The sequence below is a fragment of the Mesoplodon mirus genome (genome assembly GCF_964341445.2).
Source record: "Mesoplodon mirus genome assembly, chromosome: 17".
Classification (NCBI taxonomy): domain Eukaryota; kingdom Metazoa; phylum Chordata; class Mammalia; order Artiodactyla; family Ziphiidae; genus Mesoplodon; species Mesoplodon mirus.
In genome coordinates, this window is record NC_138993.1 from 48103682 (window position 1) to 48130437 (window position 26756).

The 26756-nt window shown below is 41.0% G+C and overlaps 1 protein-coding gene across 3 annotated transcripts in view; it reads right to left on the reverse strand.

Moving 5' to 3' along the window:
* Positions 1-26756, reverse strand: part of KLF12 (KLF transcription factor 12) — a 461550-nt gene that overhangs the window by 378806 nt on the left and 55988 nt on the right. The window contains exon 2 of one of the 3 annotated variants that reach the window (XM_082601896.1): positions 490-529. The exons of the other annotated variants lie outside the window; for them this stretch is intronic. The gene's annotated coding sequence lies outside the window, so the exon portion shown is untranslated. The remainder of the gene's footprint in view (positions 1-489; positions 530-26756) is intronic. 3 annotated transcript variants of the gene reach the window in all.

The following is a 26756-nucleotide window of genomic DNA, read 5'->3' on the forward strand; positions in this document are numbered from 1 at the left end:
CTTAAGAATCCAGCAATATGAATATCTAACTTCACATTTTAGAAAATCAAAATTTTGAGAGTAGAGCTTTATCATGTGGCCCAAGTTGCTAACATAAGGATACAAGTTCAATAAGGAATTAAAGCTAAAATATATAAAGAAATTCTACAAAGAAAAAGAAAAGAAACTCAACAGAAAAATCTGCTAAAACATATATGGATACAGGATTGACAGAAAGGGAAGCAAAAATGGCCAAGAATATGACCTTTGGATTAAGAAAAAGCAGATGGATCATACACATTGACTTTCACTCTCTCCTCTACTCAAATAAAATGAGAGGTAATAGATTTTTCTTTTGGCATAGAATGTGAGATGAGTCAATCACAGCAAAAAAAAAATTTCTGGAAAGGCAAAAAGCAGATGGAAGAAAGGTAAATGATTTAGCAGACCCTAGAAAGCTGAATGAAGCTAAGCCAATTGTGAGGAAAACTGAGAAGCAATCTCACTTACCCGACAAAACCTTCCAGGATCTGGGAGGCTCCACTTGACTCTAGAAAAGGGGGTAAATTTTAGCTATATCAAGGGAATCTGTCCGAGAATCCCTCTAAGAATTATTTAGATCTCCAGATGCCCTACCTTACTGAACACAGATGACCTCCCTCCCCAATCCTAGAAGACCAGTGGTTCACTCTCGGGATAGAGGAAAACATGGGGCTTCTACTGGGAGTCCAGGGACACCGTGTGAGTGAGGGAATCATACGGAGAACAGAGTACAGGGGGAGTAGACTGCTGAGGTGTCATGTCCAGTTTTCTTCCCAGTCAGGTTGCAAATGGCTGCCTGGCCTATACCTGTAGGCAGGAGTCTGGAAGCTCTTTCTCTGAGAACCTAATTGGTCCTAGAATCAAGCCTACAGATATTTCCTGCCATCAGGGGCTCCACAAGTAGTAGCCCAGGGAGGTGACTCTGCTGAGAAGCCCACATTCCAGTACAGAGCTTACAGGAAGTTGTTGAGTACTCCAACCAGAGATTACAGAGATTATAAATGCATTCAGAAAACAAGAGGAGGGCTTCCCTGGTGGCGCGGTGGTTGGGAGTCCGCCTGCCGATGCAGGGGACACGGGTTCATGCCCCGGTCCGGGAAGATCCCGCGTGCCGCGGAGCGGCTGGGCCCGTGAGCCATGGCCGCTGAGCCTGCGCGACCGGAGCCTGTGCTCCGCAGCGGGAGAGGCCACAGCAGTGAGAGGCCCGCGTACTGCAAAAAAAAAAAAAAAAAAGTGACAGTAAAAAAATGAAATAAAAGGATGGGAAGATGATGATGACATGCTCTTTCAGAAAGCAGAACAAAATACAAAAGAGGAGCAAAACAATAACTGGAATTGAAGAAAACTGGAATTGAAGTCCAGGATGTTCAACGTGGGAATATGCGAGTTACAGAGAAAACAGAAAATGGGGATGACGACAGCATCCAACACACACAACCGTCCTGCTCCCCACACTCCTGCCGCCTGAACTGAAGAGACGATGAAAATAAATTCCGAGGTAGTGCTCTCTGGAGGAAACACTATTCCTGGATCCTCTGACACGGCCCGCTCTGGTTGCTTGCTATCCGAACTCAGCAAATGAATCAATTTGGATAACAAGGGATTTCTGCATTTGAAAAAAGAAATTTCCCTAAAACGAGGGTTTAAACGTTGACAGAACTATAAAACCAGCTGCAAACGACAGAACCTGCAAAATCTGATGAAAACCGATCACACAAAGGCACATCTTTGAGAAATTCAGAACACTTGCAACAGGAAGACACTTCTACAAGACTCCAGAGAGAGAGAGAGAGAAGAAGCAAGGGGGGCGGGGGGTGGGAGGGAGGAAAGGTCATCAACCAAAGTACTGGGAATCATGACGGCATCCAAACAGAAGCTGGAGTGGAGGAATGCCTTCAAAATCCCAAAGGCAAATCATGTCCAACCTTGAATTCCAGACCGACCCACACTGTCAATGAAATATAAAAGTAAAGGTATGTGGGATGTCAAAAATTGACATCTCCTACAAGGACCCTTCTCAGGAAGGAGGAGATGCACAGCAAAGAAGGAGGTAAACAAAGGAGGAGGAACCATGAGATAAGGGAATAGGGGGCTCAAGAGAGACGAAAGAACTGACAGCTATGGGGCCCCAGGACCAGAGCTGTGCACGAGGCAGGGCAGCACTATGGGCCCCAAGAAGAAGGACCTGACACAACACCCCAGGCATCTGAACGCACAGAGAGGAGAATCAGACAACTCGGGGACTGGAGCAACGATAAGAATATTCAAAACTCGCTAAACAAACAAAAAATCAGACAAAATGTATAAGAAAGGAAGAGTAAACGCTGAGCACGGCACAGCTTTGAGTAGTGTCTCCAAAGGTTTAATTACGTAAACACTTAATATGGATTGAACCAAAGCTGACACAACTACACTGGAGAGACAGCAAAGCTGTGGGTTTGCTGGGGGCGGGCAGGGGGGTGTGGAGAGGAAAAGGGCTCAATCCTGTATTACACACTGGCAAGTCGGCAGGAAAGGGCTAACACTAAGGGAAACAAAGAGAGTGGTTCCTCAGAGGACAGAAAAACAGGGTGAAGAAAACAAGCAAAGACTTGCTGCTGCTTCTTACCCAGCTGCGTTGGTCAATCTGACTGTTTAAGCTATGTGCAAACAAAATTTTAATAAGGGCTTCCCTGGTGGTGCAGTGGTTGAGAGTCCACCAGCCGATGCAGGGGACACGGATGGGTTCGTGCCCCGGTCCGGGAAGATCCCACATGCCATGGAGCGGCTGGGCCCGTGAGCCGTGGCTGCTGAGCCTGTGCGTCCGGAGCCTGTGCCCCGCAACGGGAGAGGCCACAACAGTGAGAGGCCCGTGTACCGCAAAAAAAAATTTAATGAAAACTAAGAAACAAAATGAGGATCCCGGACAGATGTGGGAGGGCGTTCCACGTGGAGTAATGCACAGTGAGGAGGCCCTACCATGTGTCAGGGGTCACGGGGGGCTGTAGGAGCCACGAGTAAGAAAACACCATGGACCAACCACACTGTGGTGGTGAGGCCAGATGGGGGCGGGCGATTCACAGAAGAAGAGCTGACCTCATACACAGAGGATGTAAAGCCATTAAGAGATCTGGGGTAGAAGATCCACGTGACACGTTTAGGGGGATGAATCTGGTAGTGCTGAGCAAGGGGCACTGGGGAATGAGAGGCAGAGGCGCCAGTTAGAACGAAATGTCAACAGTCCAAGAAGAGTTAATGAGCATGAGTTTCCATAAAAAGGCAAAGGATAGTATAATGAGGGCGAGAGAGGTTAAAACTCCCTAGAAATCACAGAAATACACATCAGAACAACAACCTATTACTTCATATCTATCAGAATGGTGCAGAATGAGAAAGGAGAATAATATCAAGTTTTTGCAGTGATTTGGAACAAGGGAAAATCTGACACACAGCTGGTGCATGTTTAAACTCGTAGAGCCATTATGGAAAAAATAAAATAAAAATATGGCAGTAATTAGTGAACTTAAGTATGTTTAAGCCCTATCTGATCACTCATCTTAAAGACACATGTTTGGAAACGTTGAAGGCAACACTGTAGTGATGGGCGTTGAAGGCATGGAGGTATACACTAGGGAATGGAAAAGTAAAATATAGTAGGTGAATGTTACAGAATACTATGCAGAAGTAAGAACTGATACCAAATTAGATACAACTTAAAAATACAGTGTTAGGTGAGAACCGTCAAAAAGAGAAATGAGCTTTATAACACAGAACCATGTATGAAAATCAACCACACACACTTACAAACACCTCTGACAACTCTGCAAGGGCTCCTGCACATCGAAGGACATACGCCACATCGGAATGTGTGCTTGGCTGGTTGTGAGAAGCAGGGCGTGACCAGGGGAAGAGGAGTGCAAGAGGGCGTCAAAGACAACGGAAGTGAAATGACTGAAACAGGAGAGGAGCCTTCCAGGTAGCAATAAGGGAGGTAAAGTACGATGGATTCAACTGTCTACAGCAGAGAATCAAAAACACCCTCACTGCTCAACACTAAACCCCACCCCCAAAGAAAGACAGGACAGAATTGGGATGAAGTAGAGAGAAATATAAGTGGTGTCAAGTACAAAAAAAAAAAAAAAAGAGGATTTAGAATCAGAAGACATGGATTTCAAGTCTGACTCCCAAATCTTCTAGGTGTATGGCCTAAAATAAATATTCTAACTTCTATGCCTCATTTTCCTTAGGCATAAAAAAGGAAGATACTGTAACTTCTCCTTAGAGTAACTGTGAGAATTAAACTAGAAAATTTTCTATAAATGTCAGGTTGCTTTTAAGCCCAGAAACTGGAAGACAGTCCAAATTTAAAGTGGCCCTTATGTAGCATCACAAATGTGGTATACAGTGTGTCAATCTCTGGGATACGGTGCCATAGACACACAGTCTCGTGGTACCCACCTGCTGCCCAGTAGATAATTCTGAGAATCACAGTTTTGAATCAATTGTTGTGTCTTTTTGTAAGTTTTCTACTGGTCCCCACCTTGGGAAGACTACTTCTACTGAAAATAAGTTTTCTGACACTCCGTGGAAAGGAAATCACAAAGGGTCCATTTATCAAAGCTGAGAATCACATTAATAGCCAAGGAAGCAGGCTACCTACGCCGCCCAACATCACACCCCATCCTCTGGGCCTGGATCACAGCTCACACAATTCAAATGGGAGAATTCTCTCCCCGAAGCAAGTTTCCATTATATTTCAGTTCCCTAAATTTTAAAGGCAGTGGCCCTTGGACATGAGCAGGCCACTCACAGCCATGAGTAAAGAATCAAGAAGAACCAAACATAATCCCTTCTAGAAAATGTCACCCCTCCTGGTGTCTGTCCTTTTCTCCCACAGCTGAGAGGAAAAGCTGCAGGGCAACTGCCTCCTCTCCCTTGCATATAATCTGCTCATTTCTTCCTCAAATTTCCAAAAGACTCCACTCCTCAGCTGCTAGGCCTCTCCTCATCAGCTCTGACAATTAACACCTTGCTTTCCCTCTAAAATCTGTGCAGTCTTCCCAGCTGCCCTGTGCTCTCCACCCACCACAGTCATACCAGCAACAATTTTAAAGGCACATGCGTGTTAACTTACACCTCATCAGTAGAAAAACATTGTTTCAGGAAACTCTATTATCTAGATTATTTTTTTGTCCATATGTTTACAATGAGCATCTTCAGATACTTGCTATTATAAACTGAAATATCCAAAATAATTAAGGACGAACTATGTATCAAAGTAGGTTATTATCTAACCTAATTCTATTTTTTTTTCTTTTTTTTTTTTTTTGCGGTACGCGGGCCTCTCACTGCTGTGGCCTCTCCCGTTGTGGAGCACAGGCTCCGGACGCGCAGGCTCAGCGGCCATGGCTCACAGGCCCAGTGCTCCGCGGCATGTGGGATCTTCCCGGACCGGGGCACGAACCCGTGTCCCCTGCATCGGCAGGCGGACTCTCAACCACTGTGCCACCAGGGAAGCCCCCTAATTCTATTAAATATAATATTTATAGAGAAAAATTTCATTTGCCATTTGTGGTGAAAAACTGTATTCCAAAGAGAATTTATACTTAATGCATATTCCTTATAATAGAACTCTCAACTTCCCGTGAAACTGCAAGAATCATGATAGCAAGAAATACCACCTACCACTTTCAACAGTACCACTACTACCATTAATGAATGATAGTAATATAATAATAAACAATAAGGATTATCATGTGTCAGGCACCATATTAAGTCCTTTCCATGTATTAATTCATTTAACACTCAGCAACCCTGTGAGACAGTTAACATCCCTGTTTCATAGAGGAGGAAACCAGCATAGAGAGAAGGTAAAGACTGGCCAAAGTCCCACAGGCAGTGGAGCAGGATGAAAAGCCAAGCAGTCAGAGGCTAGAGCTGTTCACCATTCAACACACTGCCCCCACTGGCTTCAAAACAGCCAGAACAGGGCTTCCCTGGTGGCGCAGTGGTGGAGAGTCTGCCTGCCAATGCAGGGGACACGGGTTCGTGCCCCGGTACGGGAAGATCCCACATGCCGTGGAGCGGCTGAGCCCGTGAGCCATGGCCGCTGAGCCTGTGCATCCGGAGACTGTGCTCCGCAACGGGAGAGGCCACAACAGTGAGAGGCCCGTGTACCACAAAAACAAACAAACAAACAAAAAAAACAGCCAGAACAATGCTTTATAAACAGTGGAGCTTCCCTACGTGGGTACTGGACTTCACACACTGCAGATGCTCAATAAGTATAGAATGAATGTGTGAAAACTTAAATTCTTGCTTGAACCTCTCTGGATGAGAAAATGTGCTGAAAAGATTGCTTTAAAATTATATTATTACATTGTCGAGAAGGAAGATGAGGTGGAGGAAAAGCAGAAAATCTTTTGGCATATCATTGTGACTCTTCAGAAGGATAAAGGGGACTAGAGACTCATATTTACTGAAAAACAGGAAAACAAACTCATTTTGTGGGACTAGTGACTACAGAGTATTTTTAGGAACATTTCAAGGCTTATTAGTTCTGGGGTGGGGTGGGGTGTGATGAATTGGGAGATTGGGATTGGCATATATACACTAATATGTGTAAAATAGATAACTAATAAGAACCTGATGTATAAAAAAATTAAAATTCAAAACTTCCAAAAAAAAGTAATTTAACTTATAATTTCTTATATGCTATCCCAATCCCAGTAAACTTTTCCATGTATTCCATCATATAAAATAGGATTAAGATATGTTAACATTTAAAACTGCTCCTATCTTCAACATGTATTTCAGACAACTCACAGCATCAAAATTCTTAGACCCAAGGGGGTTAAAAACCAAACACAGAAAGTCCATCCCTAACTCCAAAGACTTACAACCACCAGGCTAGGCAAAACAGCTAGGACAATTCATAAAAAGAAGTCAAAGCAACTAACTCAGAGTGATCATTTAAACTTCTAGGCGCTTTAGGCAGAAATAATTTATACATGATACAGAATACAAAAAAAAAACCCCCAAAACAAGTTGAGGGCCTTATTGTCAGGAGCTGGAGTTTTTTCATCAGCAACTTTAGCGCCACAGAGACTCAGCTCACTGAGGTCCACATCAGCTCCCTTGCAGCGGCCAAGTCCAAGACCTGACACGGGCAGGAGAAGCAAGCAGGGAAGGGCACGGAAAGGCAGGGAAGTGGATACTTGGTTTTAAGATGACAGAACACAAGGGAACTTTGGGCTTGGCAAATTGAAATGACTCATTTTACAAATGGGAAAATACCTCATGACTTACCCGGCAGCACAGAGCTAATGAGAGACAACTTCAAGATCAGAGCCCAGGGCCATTCTCGCGGCTGTGCTGCCTTACTGTTCATGGAATTTTTTGGTGTTCTGAACATAGTACTGTGCCTACAGATTTTACTGACTACATTAACCCAGGGGTTTTCATTTTCTGGACACTGTACAGTACTTTCCATTCTTGACAGAACTGCTTGTTCCTCTTTTCCCAAAGTAAAAACAAAAGGAATACACGAGGACCTACTGCACAGCACAGGAAACTCTACTCAACACTTTAATAACCTATATGGGAAAAGAATCTAAAAAGGAATAGATACATGCATACGTATAAGTGAATCACTTTGCTGTTCACCTGAAACTAACACAACACTGTAAATCAACTATACTCCAAATAAAAAAACAAAAGCAAAAGGAATATGCCTGTTATCTTATTAGGAAAAATGACTCACGAGCTTAAACATCTTCAATTCACCACTGTCCTAATTAAAAATTAGTGAGCAAAGATTGACTTTAAAGAAAATAATAAAAATCCATTATACTGTACTTTGTATTTAAGCATGACCTCTACTCCAAAGCATCACGACATCCCTATAAAAAAAAAGCGGGGAAAAATTATAATAATTAAAATCTTATGGGCAGGGAAAGAGAAGTTAAATTTCTTGCTCAAGAGCATCTAGCAGGATGGATAACACTGAACAAAACTTCTCATGCCCCAGGAAAGCAACCATTGATGACATTACTAAATATTTAAAAAGCACCAGATGCTGGAAAAACTGGACAGCTACAGGTAAAAGAATGAAATTAGAACACTTCCTAACACCATACACAAAAATAAACTCAAAATGGATTAAAGACCTAAATGTAAGGCCAGACACTATGAAACTCTTAGAGGAAAACATAGGCAGAACACTCTATGACATAAATCACAACAAGATCCTTTTTGACCCACCTCCTACAGAAATGAAAATAAAAACAAAAATAAACAAATGGGACCTAATGAAACCTAAAAGCTTTTGCACAGCAAAGGAAACCATAAACAAGATAAAAAGACAGCCCTCAGAATGGGAAAAAAATTTGCAAATGAAGCAACTCACAAAGGATTCACCTCCAAAATTTACAAGCAGCTCATGCAGCTCAATATCAAAAAAAAAACAACCCAATCCAAAAATGGGCAGAAGACCTAAATAGACATTTCTCCAAAGAAGATCTACAGATTGCCAACAAACACATGAAAGGATGCTCAACATCACTAATCATTAATGTAAATCAAAACTACAATGAGGTATCACCTCACATCAGTCAGAATGGCCATCATCAAAATATCTACAAACAATAAATGCCGGAGAGGGTGTGGAGAAAAGGGAACCCTCTCGCACTGTTGGTAGGAATGTAAATTGATATAGCCACTATGGAGAACAGTATGGATGTTCCTTAAAAAACTAAAAATAGAATTACCATATGACCCAGCAATCCCACTACTGGGCACATACCCTGAGAAAATCATAATTCAAAAAGAGTCATGTACCACAGTGTTCACTGCAGCTCTATTTACAATAGCCAGGACATGTTAACAACCTAAGTGTCCATCAACAGATGAATGGATAAAGAAGATGTGGCACATATATACAACGGAATATTACTCAGCCATAAAAAGGAACGAAACTGAGTTATTTGTAGTGAGGTGGATGGACCTAGAGTCTGTCATACAGAGTGAAGTAAGTCAGAAAGAGAAAAACAAATACCGTATGCTAACACAAATATATGGAATCAAAAAAAAAATGGTTCTGATGAATGTAGGGGCAGGACAGGAATAAAGATGCAGACATAGAGAATGGACTTGAGGACATGGGGAGGGGGGAAGGGTAAGCTGGGACGAAGGGAGAGAGTGGCATGGACATATATACACTACCAAATGTAAAACCGATAGCTAGTGGGAAGCAGCCGCAGAGCACAGGGAGATCAGCTCGGTGCTTTGTGACCACCTAGAGGGGTGGGATAGGGAGGGTGGGAGGGAGACACAAGAGGGAGGGTATATGGGAATATATGTATACGTATAGCTGATTCGCTTTGTTATACAGCAGAAACTAACACACCATTGTAAAGCAATTATACTCCAATAAAGATGTTAAAAATAATAATAATAAATTAAAAATGAGAAAAAAAAAATAGAAATCACCAGGAAAGTCATGTCAAGGGAAACTACCAAAGAAAAGTTAACTGGAAGTTTTAGTAAGTCAAATTCTGCCCCTTACTCTCTCACCAAAATGCTTTGCAGTCTTAGCATCAAGCGAGTTGGAAATTTAGACTTCTGCTTCTCAAATCCATTCCATTCACTTAAATGGCTTTAAAAAGCAAAACCCTGGCTGCAAAGCAATTTATTAGAAGAAAAGAATACATGATGCTTGTGCTAATGGGCCACAATAACAAATCAATGCAAGGCATTTACTTTGCCATTAAAGTATCTGAGGATACTTGTAAATTTTACTTTCTTGGTTCTTAACAAGATGTAACAGAAAGCAACAAGGCTTGCTGCCCCAGTTAAGTGTGGTTCTCTACCACTGTGCACATATGATGCTCCTCTCCAGAGTTCGAAAACAGACTGTAGGCACAATCAAGATTCTTCAACCTACTTCCCATGGTAATATTACAAGGCCCTTCAGCCTCTGGGCAGGTCTTAACTTCTTTGCAGGCAGAGCCCACTGTGGCCCAGCACATGAAACAGTCAAGATGCATCCAAAGAGGGGTTTTCATTTAACGTAGGAGGGTACGGACAAGCAATGGTGACAGAAGAAAAACAACAGCATCAATCCACCCCAAACACAGTTGTTCCAGGCAGCAGGCGGCCAGGAAGCAAGGGCTATAAAGCACCAAGCCCAGGACCAGGATAAACGGCGGCACGGTAAGGCCCAGGAATGAGTCCAACGTGCAGCTGGCAAAGCAGGCATGAATAACAATAGCCAAAACCACCACCCCAAGAGCAACAGTGGATTGTACAGATGGGCAAGGAAGGCAGAGGACCCAGGGACAGGAAGCATCGAGCGTGAGTGGGGCCCAACCCCCCCCCCTTTTTTTTTTTTTTTTTGCGGTACACGGGCCTCTCACTGTTGTGGCCTCTCCCGTCGTGGAGCACAGGCTCCGGACGCGCAGGCTCAGCGGCCATGGCTCACGGGCCCAGCCACTCCGCGGCATGTGGGATCTTCCCGGACCGGGGCACGAACCCGTGTCCCCTGCATCGGCAGGCGGACTCTGAACCACTGCACCACCAGGGAAGCCCCGGGCCCAACCACTTTAAAAGCTATTCTCAACCCACCGCAGGGAAGATGGGCATGCTTGGGACCATGGATACAGACAAATGGAACACCTGCCTGAAGAGTGGGAAGGAAGAGGAAAGGGGCAAGCGGTTCCCACCCAGAGAAGATGTTTTTAACAGGAGTTAAGAGGTGTGGGAAGTATGGGAGAGGAAAGAAAAGAGAGAGATGGAGGGAAAAACAGAGAGAAGAATGGAGCCCAAGCTAGGATTTGAAGTGAAAACCATGGACCATATTGAGGGTACACACCAGGGCATCAGTTATGCAACATACATGTAACCCAAATTTCACTGACTGTCACTTCTTTCTGAAGCATGTGTTAGGGGATTTTTTATTTTTTCCTGTATGTTTGCTGGTAGTTTTTTAAGGCCTGCTTTTATTGCTCACTTGTCATTCTACTTACAGTAAAGATTAATAACACTGCACATGGTGTGTGATGAATAAGAAATCCAACTTATATGGCACTAGGTATAAAATTCTGCAGTATATCCCTTTGAGTGTATAAGAATCCCACTTAACGTGAAGAGTTTCCTATGCAGAGAAAAGAAGTGAAACTTATTTGTGTATTTGTCATGCTTTGGTCTGCAAATAGGCTCAAAAAAGTAATCTGTGAAAATGAAAACTGTGTTACCCGACGATACTGTCAAACTGAAAAACGTTTTGCGAAGTTACAGTAAACTTCAACGCATCCAAAATCTACTCAACCAAAAAGCCAAGATTAACATAATTTGTTTTGGCTTTAATTCTACATGTAAAAGAGGACTGGAAAAATAAAAGCCATGTCTGCCTTCTTTGGGAGGGAATGAAATTCAACTCAGTGGGAAAAAATCTGCTACTTCCCCTTCCATTGTGAGGCCTCTAAGAGAAAGGGGAAAGCAAAGATTTGGAGTTAGAAATTATTAATGATTCTTTAGATAAGCAAAAGGAGATTCAGAACTGGGCACCAGGGTCAGGGAAAGCTGTAGTACTCTGCATAACATAAGAGCTCAGAATTATTTTTTTAACTTACTGGGAGCCATTAAGGGACGAGAGAAGGAGGGTCAGGTGAATGATGGGTGGCCAGGCACAAGCTGTTGGATCCTGACGAGGGAACTTGTAAAATACGGTCTAGTATTCAATTCCAAGCTTCTTTTTGTTTCTGGAGGTCTAACTTTTCCGTTTCCCTTATCTTCATAAAGCTAATTCTACATGGTCTTCTGATAAAAAGGAAAAAGCAAGGGCGAGGGCTTGAGTGCTCGTGTGAAGAGGTACAAAGTGCAACAGGATAGCAGGTTCGAGACAGTGAGACAGAGACAGGGCTGGGGCCAGCTGTCCCTAGCCTCTGCCCAGCCCCAGAGCCCGGGAGGGAGCTCTGACCTCCTCCCGTCGCTTTTGAAAAGGGTCCAACTAAATTCACTGGACTCTCAAAGAATAGGTTACAGTAGGTTTTGTACTCTGAGAAGACAGATTTAAAGCAGTCAAAATGGTAGCTACTATAGGATGCCTTTTAAAACCAGAGCACCCTGTTGGTATAAGTAGATTTGGCTGTCAGTGAAAAAGAAAATGTTCAAGATATGTATCTATGAGTTGCCTCCATCTCTTGAACAAGAATAACAAACTACTTTTCCTGTCAGCTAGTCATGGACATGCAGGCGAGGCGAGTTAAACTGCTGGCCACAAAGTGCAACTTAATTTAACAGCTTTAAAAGAAAATGTATTCTCTCCTTTAAAAATGGGTACAAAATTCAAAAATCGTTAGAGACAGCAACTCTTAAAAGTTGTTTTTGTCATACATAAGAGAAATGAGGAAAGACAAAACAAGAGAAAAATAAAATGGGGAAAAATAAAATAAAATACAAAGGGAGAAGAATAAGATGAAGGGTGAAAAGGAAGGAAGCCAAGAATGTACAGTGAGGAGAAGAATCGGATGAAGAGAGAGATGGAGACACAGGGGGAGAGAAAAACAAAAAGTGAAACAGAGTTAATGCAACCACTTCTTCACAAGTTTCTCAGAGCCTCAGTTTTCTCATCCATAGAACGGGTACAAAGAAATCTCTCTCATAACTTTACCATCATCATTTAAATAATATATGCAAAAATCACATATAAAAATGCATACCCATATGCAGTCAAGAGTAAGAAGTGGAAGCAAAAAAGAGGAGATCTTAATATATAAAATGACCGTGAAGGAAACCTGCCATTGTGAACTTGGGGGTGTTCCTACAACCTACTCCGAAATGTTCACTGACCTCTATTCACAGGTTTTAATCTCTTGAACTTTATTACTGATAGAGCATTCATTTCAGCCCACCAGAAAGAAAATTATTTTCCAGTATACAAGGGTGAGGGCAAATGTAGACCTTGGTCCCTCGTGGGGTCCAATACTCAGACGGAAATGAAAATGAATCCCTCAAACGAGGGCCTTGAGGTACTGTAGAACAAAATAACACTATTAGTCATCTTCCGCACAGGCCAGATTTATTTTGCTCTTTCTACATACCAGACACCACACTAAGGCATTTCAGATCTGTTCTTTCAAAATGTCACAACAATCCTTTTCGGTAGGTTCTTTTATTAAGTTCATCTTACAAATGAGGAAACTGAGGCCCCAAATATAAGTCACTTGCCCAAGGTCCCAGCAATAAGGGGGAAGTTAGATTTCAAGCCTGGCTTTTAAAAATTATACCAAATTTCGTGATTCTCAAGTTCCTTCTAAGTACCAGAGAAAGAATAAATTATAGCCAGGAAAGCTTTAATATAAGCATATTACAGTTTTTCTTAATTTTCCACCCAAATAGCAAGTCTAATATTGAACATAAAGTAACCCTCAATTTAGACTCATTCACCTAATTTCCATTAATACTTCCTAGATTACGAGATTTCAGGTAAGGAAGACACTTTGGGGTCCGAGTTTCTTCGCCTGTAATTGAAAACGTTCCAAAGGATGGCCCCAATTCTATCAAATAATAGAAAATTACTCTGCAAACCCTCCTCGACCTTCCCAGAAATTCTAAGGCAATAATGATCTTTTTCCTGCTGAAACATGATGGAAATCTCTGAATACATGTCTTCTGGAATAGTTTGAAGAAAGCACCCACCTAAACAAAGGTTTCATTAACTTCGAATTCGTAAAATATTGTAGAAATCCAGGCCATGCACTGTCATCCTTGACTTACATGAGAGCTTTGCTAAGCTGTTAACCGTTACTGAATAAGAAATGTAAGGATTGTGCTTTTTAATTTAAAAAATAAAGAAGTAAACAAGAGCTCTGTAAGCTTTAGTAGTATATAAACACCTATACCGAACACTTTGGCTTTTTTTTTAATTTCCCTGCACTAGGGCTTGCTATTCAGAATGAAAATGCCAGCAAAACCTTCCTCACTTGCCTGAGACTGTGGTTACCCTACTTCTAATAAACAAGGCAGCTTTCTGTCTCTGACGTCCCATTGCTCAACAGGGTTGAATCATGGCAGCTTGCGCAGCCATGACCCCTGAGTGCACTCATGCTAAAGAGTGTCTGCTTTGATTCACTCCTATTGTAGGAAACTACTTATCAGAGGACACCTCTTGCTTTCTGAATTGAAAATACTTGCATCACTGAAGCTGAAAAGGAGCGAATTTCTCACGCTCAGGCTTAGTATCTCATTATCTCTAAATTTATCTCCATTTGGTTGATGTCCCTGGACTTTTTCTAAGTCTCTGAAGGGCTAGAGCTCTGTGTACACTTTTAGATCATTTCGGAAGTGGTTACAACAGCATCCGGTAGACGATTCTCTAATCAAATATTCATTTATGCTTTTCTGAAGGATCTTTAGCGACAGAGCCCACAAGGCAGAGTTCAGAATCCCAAAATTTTAATGCAGTTCAGGTTACACAAAAAAACTGTTTCCAAGTGATAGATCTTTTTCTTAAGCTTTAAGAAATACAACTGAACAGTATTTTCTCCCACAATGGGGCTGTTCTGAGGTCATTTACTGTCCAGCATAGTATCCAACTTGTTTTCAATATGCTGATAAATTATACATGATGCACGTCCCACTTCCTTTACTTTGCTCATAATCTCCTACAGGACTGTGCCAGCAAAAAGGGCAGCCTTTGCATTTCTGACCTTTTTGAGAAAGAAAGAAGGTTGGGGGTGGGGGGAGAGGGAGAGAGGCAGAGAGAGAGAGAGGGAAGGAGAGAGAGAAAGACAGAGAGAGAGAGAGAGAAAGAAGGAAGGAAGGGAGGGAGGGAGGGAGGGGAAAAGGAATCTGTCTTGCTGCTCCATAAACAAAAGATTTCATCTCCAGCACCATCTTCCTTACCCAGGGCCACCTATTCTTTTGGACAATCCTGGCGCCTTGATATTGAGACATCGCTTCAGATAACCTGGAAAGGCTAGAAACGCTCCCCGTCCTCCTGCCTGGGCTGTTACACAAGCCCTCATGCTTCCTGGAGATGTCGGATGCTGTCAGTCAGCAGGGAAATTTTCTGCTTCTGAAAACCTCTCTCTCAGAGCTTCCTCTATGCAGCACCTCCAGCTGCCTTGGAGCACCATGTCAGTGCACGAAAATAGCTCTGGTCTGATGACTTCACTAATTCTCAGCAACAGGCCAGTTGGCAGAACTCGCATGCGGTCTGCTCCTGAGGGGAAGGCAGTGTTTCTTTCCCCACCACCCCCTAATATGAATATTTAGTTTCATTTTGACTCTGGAAGAAGTCTTCTTGCTGAGGTTAGAGTCAGCACACACCTAACTCCAGAATTTCAAAATGCTGGAAGGAGGCCTGAAGGAAAAGAGCTCACCGATAGCCAATATGAAACATCCAGAGGCTATGAGTATTTTTCACGCTAAACTTTAAGAACATCAAAACTGCTCGGGAAACCAACCTTACATAACATGTTCTCATTTCATTCATTTCAGGGCCAAAGCTTCCTGAAGAACATTTGCAATAACTAATAATCACCCACATTTTTAAAGTCCGATTTCTCATGTTTACTCCTTTTCTACAAATAAGAAGACTGACAAGGTATCAAAGTAAGAATTAATTACCACTACGCCTAATCAGCCGAAGCTGACTAAGGGCCTCTAAAGGCATTTTTTGCCATCACAGCAAGCTTTAGTGATGAATGCTCAAATGGATTTTGAAATTAAAAAAAAAAAAAAAAGTACAAGGCATTTCATGCAATGAAAAAGGTGTTCTTTTGTATTAGATTACCAAGTTTTCTTTTATTGTTTATAATTTTCCCTTATCCCTTATAGAGTTTTTCACTTCCCTTTGCAGTAAGAGAATATTCTAAGAGAAAAGTAGGACTGTCTGACATTCCGGTACCATAACTCAGTGCTATGTCCACACTGAACTTTGATTCCAAAAGAGAGCATTTACATTAACTGCTTCAGTGCCCTATAGACACAAGATTTATGCCCAGAGGAAAAGCTCCCATATGATTCTATGGACACAGAGCTACTTATATCAGTGGTTCACTGATTTAAGATGGTTCCTCTAAAAGGGGTGCAATAACTGTTCCCAAAAGAGAGAAAAGCAGTAACATTCTACTCCCAGCACCCCTCACTTCCACACCCTGTCTGTCACAGTTACCAAGAGCATCTAAACAGTACTGCCATCTTGCAACCATGATGGTAGGAAACCACCCTTCTCCACCATCTCCAAACGAAACACTGCAAAGGAATCTTGAGAAAACACATGGGCACATAGATAACAATGAATTATTTAAATGTATTTTATCATATAATTTGTTCATTCCATAAATATATGCTGAGTATGTAGCATGTGGCACAGGCTATCTATGTACTGCCTACAAAGATGAATACTGCCTTCAAGGCTTTCACTCACTCAAACCTTTTAGTTAGGTATTAAATAGCCAGGTAGCCTTAACAAGATGAGACAGATTGCTGCAACATTTTCTTTATGTTAATGCAAGGATTTAGAAAATGTAGTTTTGACAGTACATCCAAGGAAGTGCTGGGTTCCCTTAATTATAAAACCAGGGGCCATTCTGGGCATAGTTCAGAAAAATAACCGTGAAATTAGAGTTACCATGTCTCTCTCCCACAGAAGCTAATAAACAAAGATACAACAGAGATTCTGAATGCAGAAAGGTCAGTTATAAATGTCATTATAGACAGAATAACTCACACAATGATGGAACAGGGTAAGCAGTTTCAGATAGTGACTGCACTAACCATCACATTTTAGAACCATAAAAGATTGCAGTTAGATCTAGTAAAAATCTCGCCTAAATCGTGCCTGGAAAGGCTGTGTGAGTTACACAAAGTCATGCAGGTGTTATCATTTTGGAATCATCATAAATTTTATTTATCCTGTGTTTTTCCAATTATACTACTCTGATTGTCACACACACACTTACTTTATACTACGTGTCTGAATTCTATACAAAGATACATATGCACACATACGTGTCATGCCTGCCTGCCCCTGATTCTTACACACACACATCACTCTGTGTCTGATTCACAAACACACACACACACAAACACATTATACCACTGTGTTGGACTCATATATACACATACACACATATACATTACACTACTCTATTTGACTCTTACACAGTTGATTCATATGCATACACACACACATGCACATATGTGCATCAATCACACTGCTGTTTGATCTGTACATACAACTTACTCATATGTATCATACTACTTTGTGCCATACACACATACACACCTTATAATACTGTGTATGTTATTTATATTCACACACTTACATACTGGCATATAGACACACTAAAACTTAAAGCAGTAAACCATGGTCGTATTCAAAATACATATTTTTCAATGTGAGAAGTTCAAATGTGAAACAGACACTCATGTAATGACTTCAAAGTTACTGTAACTGATACTGTGTCATAATTTACCTGGACCCTATTTACCTCTATAGGAGTTCCTAACTTGAAAGGAAGAGACATATCTAGGTAAATATGATGACGTGGTATGTATGACGTGGTATGACGTGGTAGGTATGATGAGCCCATACCTATCCATTTTCATGAAGACTTTTGTTTCTTGGCTGGAGGATGAGGGTATTCGTCTTGTTTGTGTTGTGGTTGTCCATCATATGGGGTAAGGAATGGATATGCGTGGCAACCAGCAACAGAGAACACTATTATATGTACCTGCTTCAAGACAAGTTCCCAGTTTCTAAGCCATAAAGCAGTGTTAGGAGTGACAAGAAGGAAGTACATAATCAACATGGCTTAGGACCGCAGCTACCTGAAGGGACATTCTCCCCTCTGTTCAAGGGCTGACAATCTAGAGAGCTCTGAATGATGTCTCTAGACATACAGAATTAGGGTTCTTTCTTACAAGATTTATAACCAGCAATGTTGAGGCCCTCTCAGGGATTTTAGGAAAAGAGGATGTGAGCAAGCAAGAGATCAAAATGGAGAAGACTCTTCATGGTAACCAGCGGATGGAATAACTCATCAGTACATATAAGATGTCCCTGGGCACCCAGACACAGAAGGATCAGGGGACACTTTAAAGGAGACTGGAAGTGCTACAGGAGCAGGTGGGTGCCTCAACAGGAAATGTGAGCGGCTGTGGATGATACGGTCCACCCACATCCACACTCTAGGAAGGCCAGTGGACACACAGGTGATACTGAGAAGGTGAAACTTACGTAAAGAGGAAATGGAAACGCCTGTGTGGGGGGGGTTTAGACTGTACTCTGTTATTCTCAAAAAGTCTGCTGAAGCAGATGGTGAATATTTGGAACACGTGCTTTCTCAAGCTACTTGCTCTAACAGTCTAGCATGCTTTTCTTTATCCATAAATAATTTTCCTTTATTATGAAATATGGCCATTTCCAACTCATATATACATTATACTGAAAGAGCCCGTACAGTCAACTATCAGGTCCTACTTTTATGATCCTTCTAGAGAACAGTCTCAGAGTTTTAAATGAGACAGTGAAAAGAAAACACCAAGAATAACAGTAATGTAGTATGAGTGTACACCTCTGGGTGTCAGGCAGGAGAGTTCCACCTAACACTGAAAATCAAAGACTGGGCAGGAGTCCTGCCAAAACAGAGATTACCATACAAAGTAAGTCAGAAAGAGAAAGACAAATACCGTATGATATCACTTATATGTGAAATCTAAAGTATGACACAAATGAAATTATCTACGAAACAGAAACAGACTCAAAGACATAGAAAACAGACTTGTGGTTGCCAAGGAGCAGGAGTAAGTTTAGGATTAGCAGATGCAAACCAGTACACATAGGATGGATAAACAACAAAGTCCTACTGTGTAGCACAGGGAACTGTATCCAATATCCTGTGATAAACCGTAATGGAAAAGAATATATATATACATATATATATATATATATGTATATATATATATATGTATATATATATATAACCGTATCACTTTGCTGTAGAGCAGAAATTAACACAACATTGTAAGTCATCTATACTTCAATAAAATTAAAAAAAAAAAAAAAGCATCATCACTCCAGACTTGGAAGACAGCTATAACAGGTCACTAGCCAACTCTTAAAAATGGGGCATTATTCCTAAAAAGGAAACACATAGCTTAAAGAAAATAAACCTAGGTACTTTGAAGACCATTTTAAAGACCTTATCCATAGCTCAAGATAAACATCTGCCAAGGATCAAAACGATTAGGCCCTGGGTAGAGGCATAGGGTACAGGGACAGGGTTGGAGGTGACATATATAGCTAACTGCTTTTCAAAAAACGAAATGAGAGCCCTATCAAGGAATATAGGGAAACCCTCAAAGATTAGAGGGTCAAGGACAAACTACTAATCAGGCCTGCCAAGAAAGAATTTGACGGTAACCTTACTTACAAAGTCCTCCAAAGCCAATAAAAAAAATGTTGCTTAAAAAGATAAAACCTCAGGAAGTAAAGTAAGATTTTCTGCAAAGCATGTACTTTAGATGAGAGACAGAAAGACAGAAACTGAATAACTGTTTCTTTGGTCTTTATTGGGAAAAGTATTAAGAATATTGCAAATACCAACTTATCTTTTGAAACAGACAGGCTTGCAGGACTTAATCAAAGAGTCATTAGTTCGAAGGTGGGTCTAAACCTAATTATCAAACAAGATGTAACAGAAATTTGATTGGCATTATCACAGAGTTAAAGATTCAAAGTGGAATGTGTAACCTGTTGGCTCAAACGTAAAATTCTAGTGAGGCCACTGGACAGAAGGATGCAGTTGCTCACAAGGATGACGAGGCCGAATTTTCAAAATGAAGGCCTTTTAAATAGTGAAGAAAAGAACACGTTGAGGGACAAAACCAAACAGGAATTAATGGTAGAATATTGCTGAGCACTCATTCTACTTGAGAGCAACCAACAGACTGGAACAAACCAAAGAGCAGTTTTAAAAATTACATTTTGCCATGGTTAAAGCAGGAGACAAATGACAGAGAAACAGACGTACAAACGTGAGGACGTCCAGGAGACAGGTGCTCACCGCGGTCTTATTTAACATTTTTATAAATGACCTAGAGAGAGTGCACACGAAAGCAGGCACGTTTCTATCCAGCTCTCTTAGTTACCAAAATGCCAAGTAACAAAGATAACATCTTTTAGCGTCAATCTGACAAACATGGTAGAATGCTTTTAACCAGCTTCCACTTAACCAACTGTCCAGATGAACCAAAGATCTCCACTCCCTTTGTAAATCATATTGACTGATGCACCTGGAATGCTCCCAACCAGCAGTCTCCTTCCTGAGCAGAGCAAGGGCCTCTGCTGCCATCACCTGAGCCCTATCTGTAGCAAGAGTAGTTCTGATCCTAAACCTGTTCAAGCAGTTATACTTTATTATCGTAATGTGATTTTTATTCAGTGATATATTACTTAAAGCAGTGAAATTGGAGTACGAAAAGAAGCACAGTATCTGTTTCTATGAAAACTACGTTGAACGCTTTCAAGATTTGCAAAGACTAGACCGTAATAAAATACTAATTTTTAAAGCTGTCACTGAATAAGGCATGTGCAATCATAATTGTACAATGAGAAAAATAAATCAAAACTATCTTCAAAAGTGTTTCTAAGGTTTTTAGTTGCGCTCTAAAAATAAACAAATTGGAAATGACAGATAATCCACTATTGGTTTTGGTACGAAAGATAACACTGAATCCCATCTGTGAACTGAAACTGGAAGAAACAGTCTTGGCCTTATATCAAAGGGTTGCCAAAAAATGCGTTTGTAAGTTTTATGTTTAAAATATTTAAGATACGTATTCATCATTTTGATATTTCTCTATTTTAATAACTTTTCTGACTAACTGACCAACTATTGATTCTTACTTCTTTTGTTGAGAAAGCTCTACTGTACTTATCGGTATGCCTACTATGTGCCAGGCAGTATAACAGGGACTGTGAATACAATGAAGAAGAAGGTTTCAGAAGCTCTTCAGTGAGTCACAATTTAATGGGGTAGATGGATGTGCTACCAAAGAATAGCTATCCATTATACCAAGCACTGAAAATAAACATGAAGTGTCGAAAAGAAAATAATTTAGACTGAAGAGCAGTAGGGTGAGTTGATAGTGTCAGCGGCGCTATAGCTCTGTGAGTTCAGGCACATGCAGACAGAGCCCGTGTGCCAAAGCAGAGCCGCATTAGAGAGCGGTCCCAGACACCGAAAGTTCCCAAACTGTGGAAAGGTTCGAAAGGGAGGGTGGGAGCCGCGTCACGAGGGACCAGGTTATTTAAGTTTCAGACTATAAATTATGGGGAATCATTATATGTTAAACAAAAGAATGACACCATCATACTTGTATGTTAGCAAAGTATCTTTCCAGTTTAGCAAATGGATGGAGGTAATACAGAAAGAGACCAGCTATGACACTAGGTTATGAAAACAGCCTACTAAAAAAAATAAAACAACAGAAGAACAATATTGAGGAGGTAAAATCAGCCTGATTTGGTGACTGATGAGAGATATAAGTGGTGAGTCAAGTATGGGTCCCAGGTTTAGGGGTGGATGTAGCACCTGGTGGTCAAAGATTCATTAATAAAAACAGGAATTTGCAAAGCATAAATAGAGACACAGATGTAGAAAACGGACGTATGGATACGGGGGGAGGGGAGGGGGGATGAACTGGGAGAATGGGATTGACATATATACCCTATTAAGTATGAAACAGATAACTACTCAGAACCTACTGTATAGCACAGGGAACTCTATTCAGTGCTCTGTAGTGACCCAAATGGGAAGATAATCCAAAAGACGAGGGGATATATGCATACACATAGCAGATTCACTTTGCTGTACAGTAGAAACTAACACAACATTGTAAAGCAACTATACTCCACTAAAAATTAATTTAAAAAATAAATAAAAACAGGAAATGCAGGATTCTAAAGGAACAAATAAAGAATGTAGCTGTGGACATGATGAGTGTGAAATGCTACTATATAACCAAAAGGAGATATTTAATTAAAAGCTGGCTAGAGGGCCTCCCTGGTGGCGCAGTGGTTGAGAGTCCGCCTGCCGATGCAGGGGATACGGGTTCGTGCCCCGGTCTGGGAGGATCCCATATGCCGCGGAGCGGCTGGGCCCGTGAGCCATGGCCGCTGAGCCTGTGCGTCCGGAGCCTGTGCTCCGCAACGGGAGAGGCCACAACAGTGAGAGGCCCGCGTACAGCAAAAAAAAAAAAAAAAAAAAAAAAAAAAAAAGCTGGCTAGAAATAACTGGACAGTTATTCCAAATTCCAACTCCAGAGGCAAGAAGGAAATGATAAACCCATACAGGAGTCTTAGAAGTAACAGTCAGAAAGGAAAGAGCAAGAGCTTGGGAATGATATGGGAGCCAAGAGAAGGGAATTAAAGAAGCAAGTGATCAGCCACATCAACTGCAAAAGCAAGGTCAAATAAGATCACTATGACACCACTGTATTTAGCAGTTATGAGACCATTAGCAAAGGAAGTTTGAGCTTGGTAGCAGGTACATAAGCTCAAGGGTCTTGAGTTGGCGTGTGAAGATCAAGAAGTGGAAAAGAGCTCTTTTAAGAAATATTCCTTCAACTGAAGTGAAAGAGGAAGTGAAGGTACTTCTTAGAGAATGGAACAATATAAAGGAAGAAGTTGGTTTTTTTAAGATGATATAACCTGAGAGATTTTCATAAACGGGGGAGGCGATGAAAACAGTCATGGGAGACAAGGTGAGGGGCCCAACTTCCCAAAAGCCAGGAAGGACCCAGATTCTAAGAGGACCGACGTCAGGACACACCCAATTCAAAGAACTCGCCTGTCTCAGAAAGGGAAGGAAGGAACAGGTAGAGAACTGGGCTGTGGTAAGCCCACACATTGATCAGGTGAAAAGCTGAGAAAGTTATTCACACAGAGACCTACAGTCTCGGTGACACAGACATTACCTATGAGGGTGAGAGTAGCATTGTTTGGGGAAAAGGAATGAGAAAGGAAGGCAACGAAGTCTTAAATGCCCCCTGTGTGCAATGCAGGGGCCCTCCTGAGACTCTGGAAGTGGGTCTGTAACATTTCCCCGATAATTCATTTCATGAGGAGAAAAAAAAAATCAGTTTTAGATGTTTATAGCATCATGGGTGGCAAGTTATAAATAAACTTAGGAAATGTGCCCAAAGGCACTAGGAACAACTCGAAGGTATCTCTCTAGGACACTCTTCACTCACAAAAATATTTTTAAAATTTAAACATGACCCAAATAGAACTAAAACTAAAGCACACAACATTACCTTTACAGAGCTGTGAGGCCCTTCATAGTGTTAACCACCAGACCTTACTAAATAATGCACGTTAAAGGCGATACCTACTCACAATTTAATGATCATGAGAATGTGGGAGGGCCATACAAAAATAACGTGATGTCTTGGTCTAGAAACAGAAGCCAAATAATCTATGGAATCATACCTGCCCCATGGTATAATTTTATAACACAACCTGTCCATCTAATCCTGGCCACAGTACACTCAGGTCTACCTCATTAAAACCTGAGAGGAATATACATAAGGTTTAGGAAAGAAAAAGTCATTATTTTGTCAGGTAAGGCAGGCAGTAGACCTACATAAAATAATTCCTTAATCTGTGAGACTAAATTTTATTAAGTTAAAAAAAATAATAATGAATAGAAAACTAAAGTGGATTCAACAGAACCAAGTAGTAGTTTAAAGAAATTAAGATGTCAGTGGACTGACTATTTTAAGGGGCAAAACCCAAAAACATGACCCTCCTTGATTGGCCATGAGTCTGACCCTATACAATGATTTTTATTTGAAATCGATGCCAATGGAAAAGAATGAGAAATTCTACATGTGTTACCAGAAAAATGTAAAACACAATGTAATCTAATAACATTTCCTAATCTTCCTTCCCCCTGGAACAAGTAGGCAATATCTCATAGACACTTAAATCACAAAAGTACAGAAAGCAGGGATAGTATTCAAACCTCTTTATGAACCCTTAAGTTATTGCTACCAAAAAAAAAAAAAAAAAAAAAAACTTTTACCTGAAAATACAAATTTATCTGGAAATAAAACAAATGAAAGCAGATCTATGCCACTTACCTTCTCCCCAAATTATATTCCACCTTTATTATTACTTAACTGTTTGCATATTATCATGCATTTCTTTTGTCCCTGTGAGTACTTAACAGAGTGTCTGCTATATGGTAGATACTCACTAAAAAGAAAAATTAATGAAAGCATGATTATGATAAAAATAATGAAAGCATGATTATTTTTTAAAATGTATGAATGGGTCTTCCCTGGTGGCGCAGTGGTTAGGAATCCACCTGCCAGTGCAGAGGACATGGGTATGATCCCTGGTCCGGAAGATCCCACATGCCGCAGAGCAACAAAGCCTGTGCACCACAACTACTGAGCCTGCGCCCTAGAGCCCGCGAGCCGCAACTACTGAGCCCACGTGCCACAACTACTGAAGCCCGCGCGTCTAGAGCCCGTGCTCCGCAACAAGAGAAGCCACCACAATGAGAAGCCCATGCACCACAACGAAGAGTAGCCCCTGCTCGCCGCAACAAAGACCCAATGCAGCCAAAAATAAATAAATAAATTTATTTTAAAAATTTAAAAATAAAATGAATGAATTCTTGCCAACTCCTGATCTATACCATTTCAAAGATCTCTACAGAAGAAATATAAATTATATAAAAGATTACTCCCCTTAACTATCTACGAGAAAAAAAATAACATGTAAAAATAGCACACAATCACTACAACTAAGCTGCAGTTTTTGAAACTTTCTTCTTAAATTAACCAGCATCTGTGTTTTACACTCCTCTGGCATTACTAACGATTATCTAGCTGATATGACCATGTACTTAACTGATTATTTCTTGTTTTTCTGTTTGTTTGTTTTTTGCTTACAGATGCTGATCCTATGATTTTAAAATATGAGATTTTTTTTAAAGGAGTCAATTACCATGAATCGGGGGTGGAGGAGAGGAATTACATGCAGTAATGTTGACCTCTGCACTTCCTCAAACCTTTCTAAGACTTTTTTGAGGCATAGGAAGTTCCAGGTCCTGCTCAGCGTTGCTTAAGGAAATGCTTTGTTCAGGCTGTTTTTAGAGAAAACAGTCGATAACTATGCTTGTTCCTCTGAATTCAGCTGCACCAGCTGCTGACTCAATGACACTGAAATTAGGAAGCTTTGTTTGCATGGTGGCCACACAGAAGCTCCTTTGGTATACGTCTAGCTCCCCAACAAACAAAAGTCTTTAAAAGGCACATGCCAATCCACACATGTCCAGAGAATAAATTCTTTGCAAAACAAAATAAACAAGTCAAACGGCCCCAATAAAAAGTGTAGGAGTTGAGGGGGGAATGCAGTGTGAGGGAAAAAAACCTCAACAACTAAATATTTCATTTACAAAGTAAAAGCAGAATGTATTTGTTAAAATATTTTCCCAAAAACATGGGACATGCTATGACTCTAGATATTATTACTCACTATTGCATATATAAATTTAATAATGCCAATAGTGGTAGCAAAGACTCAACCAGGAGGAAAGCCTTGTTAAACCTTGCAATCTTTCTTTCTTCCCATGTGTTATATTTCCATCAGGAGCACCACAGCAAGATACAAAAGCCAGCAACACACACCCACTTACTCTTATTCAGAAGGTATTTGCTATATGCTGAAAGGCTGGAAAAGCTAAAAATAACTGAGTTTTAAAAAAAAAATCACTGCTTAAAAAAATAAATAAATAAAAACTATTGCCCCATCTGCTTCTGTTTTCTCACTCTTAAATATATGTGTGTGTGTGTGTGTGTGTGTGTGTGTGTGTGTGCTGGGCTCACATGCACACACATGGACATTTTACTATTTTGTTCTAAGCTCTCTTTTTTTCCATAAGTAAAGTCATCGCTAAAATAGTCAAGCAACTGTAGGGAAGCACAGGAGAGATGATCAACCCAGTCAGAACGTATAAACTCCTACAGAAACACACCATTCCTCCTCCTCCCCTGCTCTCAGAAAAGAAAATGTGCCATGGGGCTGAATGGAAGCCTGGCTTCTAAGACCAAGTCCTCCAGGGACAGACTTCTCTCATTTACAACCCCCAGTCCGTGTTCCCTGTCTCCGTCACCTAACCTGACATTGAGCTTCCCCAAAACTCAGTTGCTGGTATGACCCAAGTGTTTGTGATACATGGAGAAGTGAGACCTAAATTACTCATCCTAACCAACTCTATCCTGATGACTCAAGCCTGGCTAGATGTGGGGTATCCCTGAGCAGACAAATGAGGAAATGACAAACAATGCTTGGAATGTTCCTGGATATCAAAAAGGCATCATTTCTACAAAGGATCTGAGGCACTGCACAGCAGTACGCCAAGAGGGCTCAGCTGTGATTCCATTCAACTCAACAAATATTTATCATGCATCTTTTGCCAACTCATATGTAAGAAGGACTCCAAATTGTATTTATATCCTCAGGGTATAAAAGAGCGCTGGAACAGACAGTAGGCACTTAATAAATGTCGAAGGAAGGAAGAAAAGAAGGAAGGAACTTCTACAGAGCAGGCATTTGCTAAGTACGGAGGATGCAAAGACCAACAGTATGGCAAATGAGCTTCAGAGGTGCTGCTAGTGATTTACTCAGGGTTCCCTCTCCCACTCTCTAATCTAGCCTTGATTTAATCAGT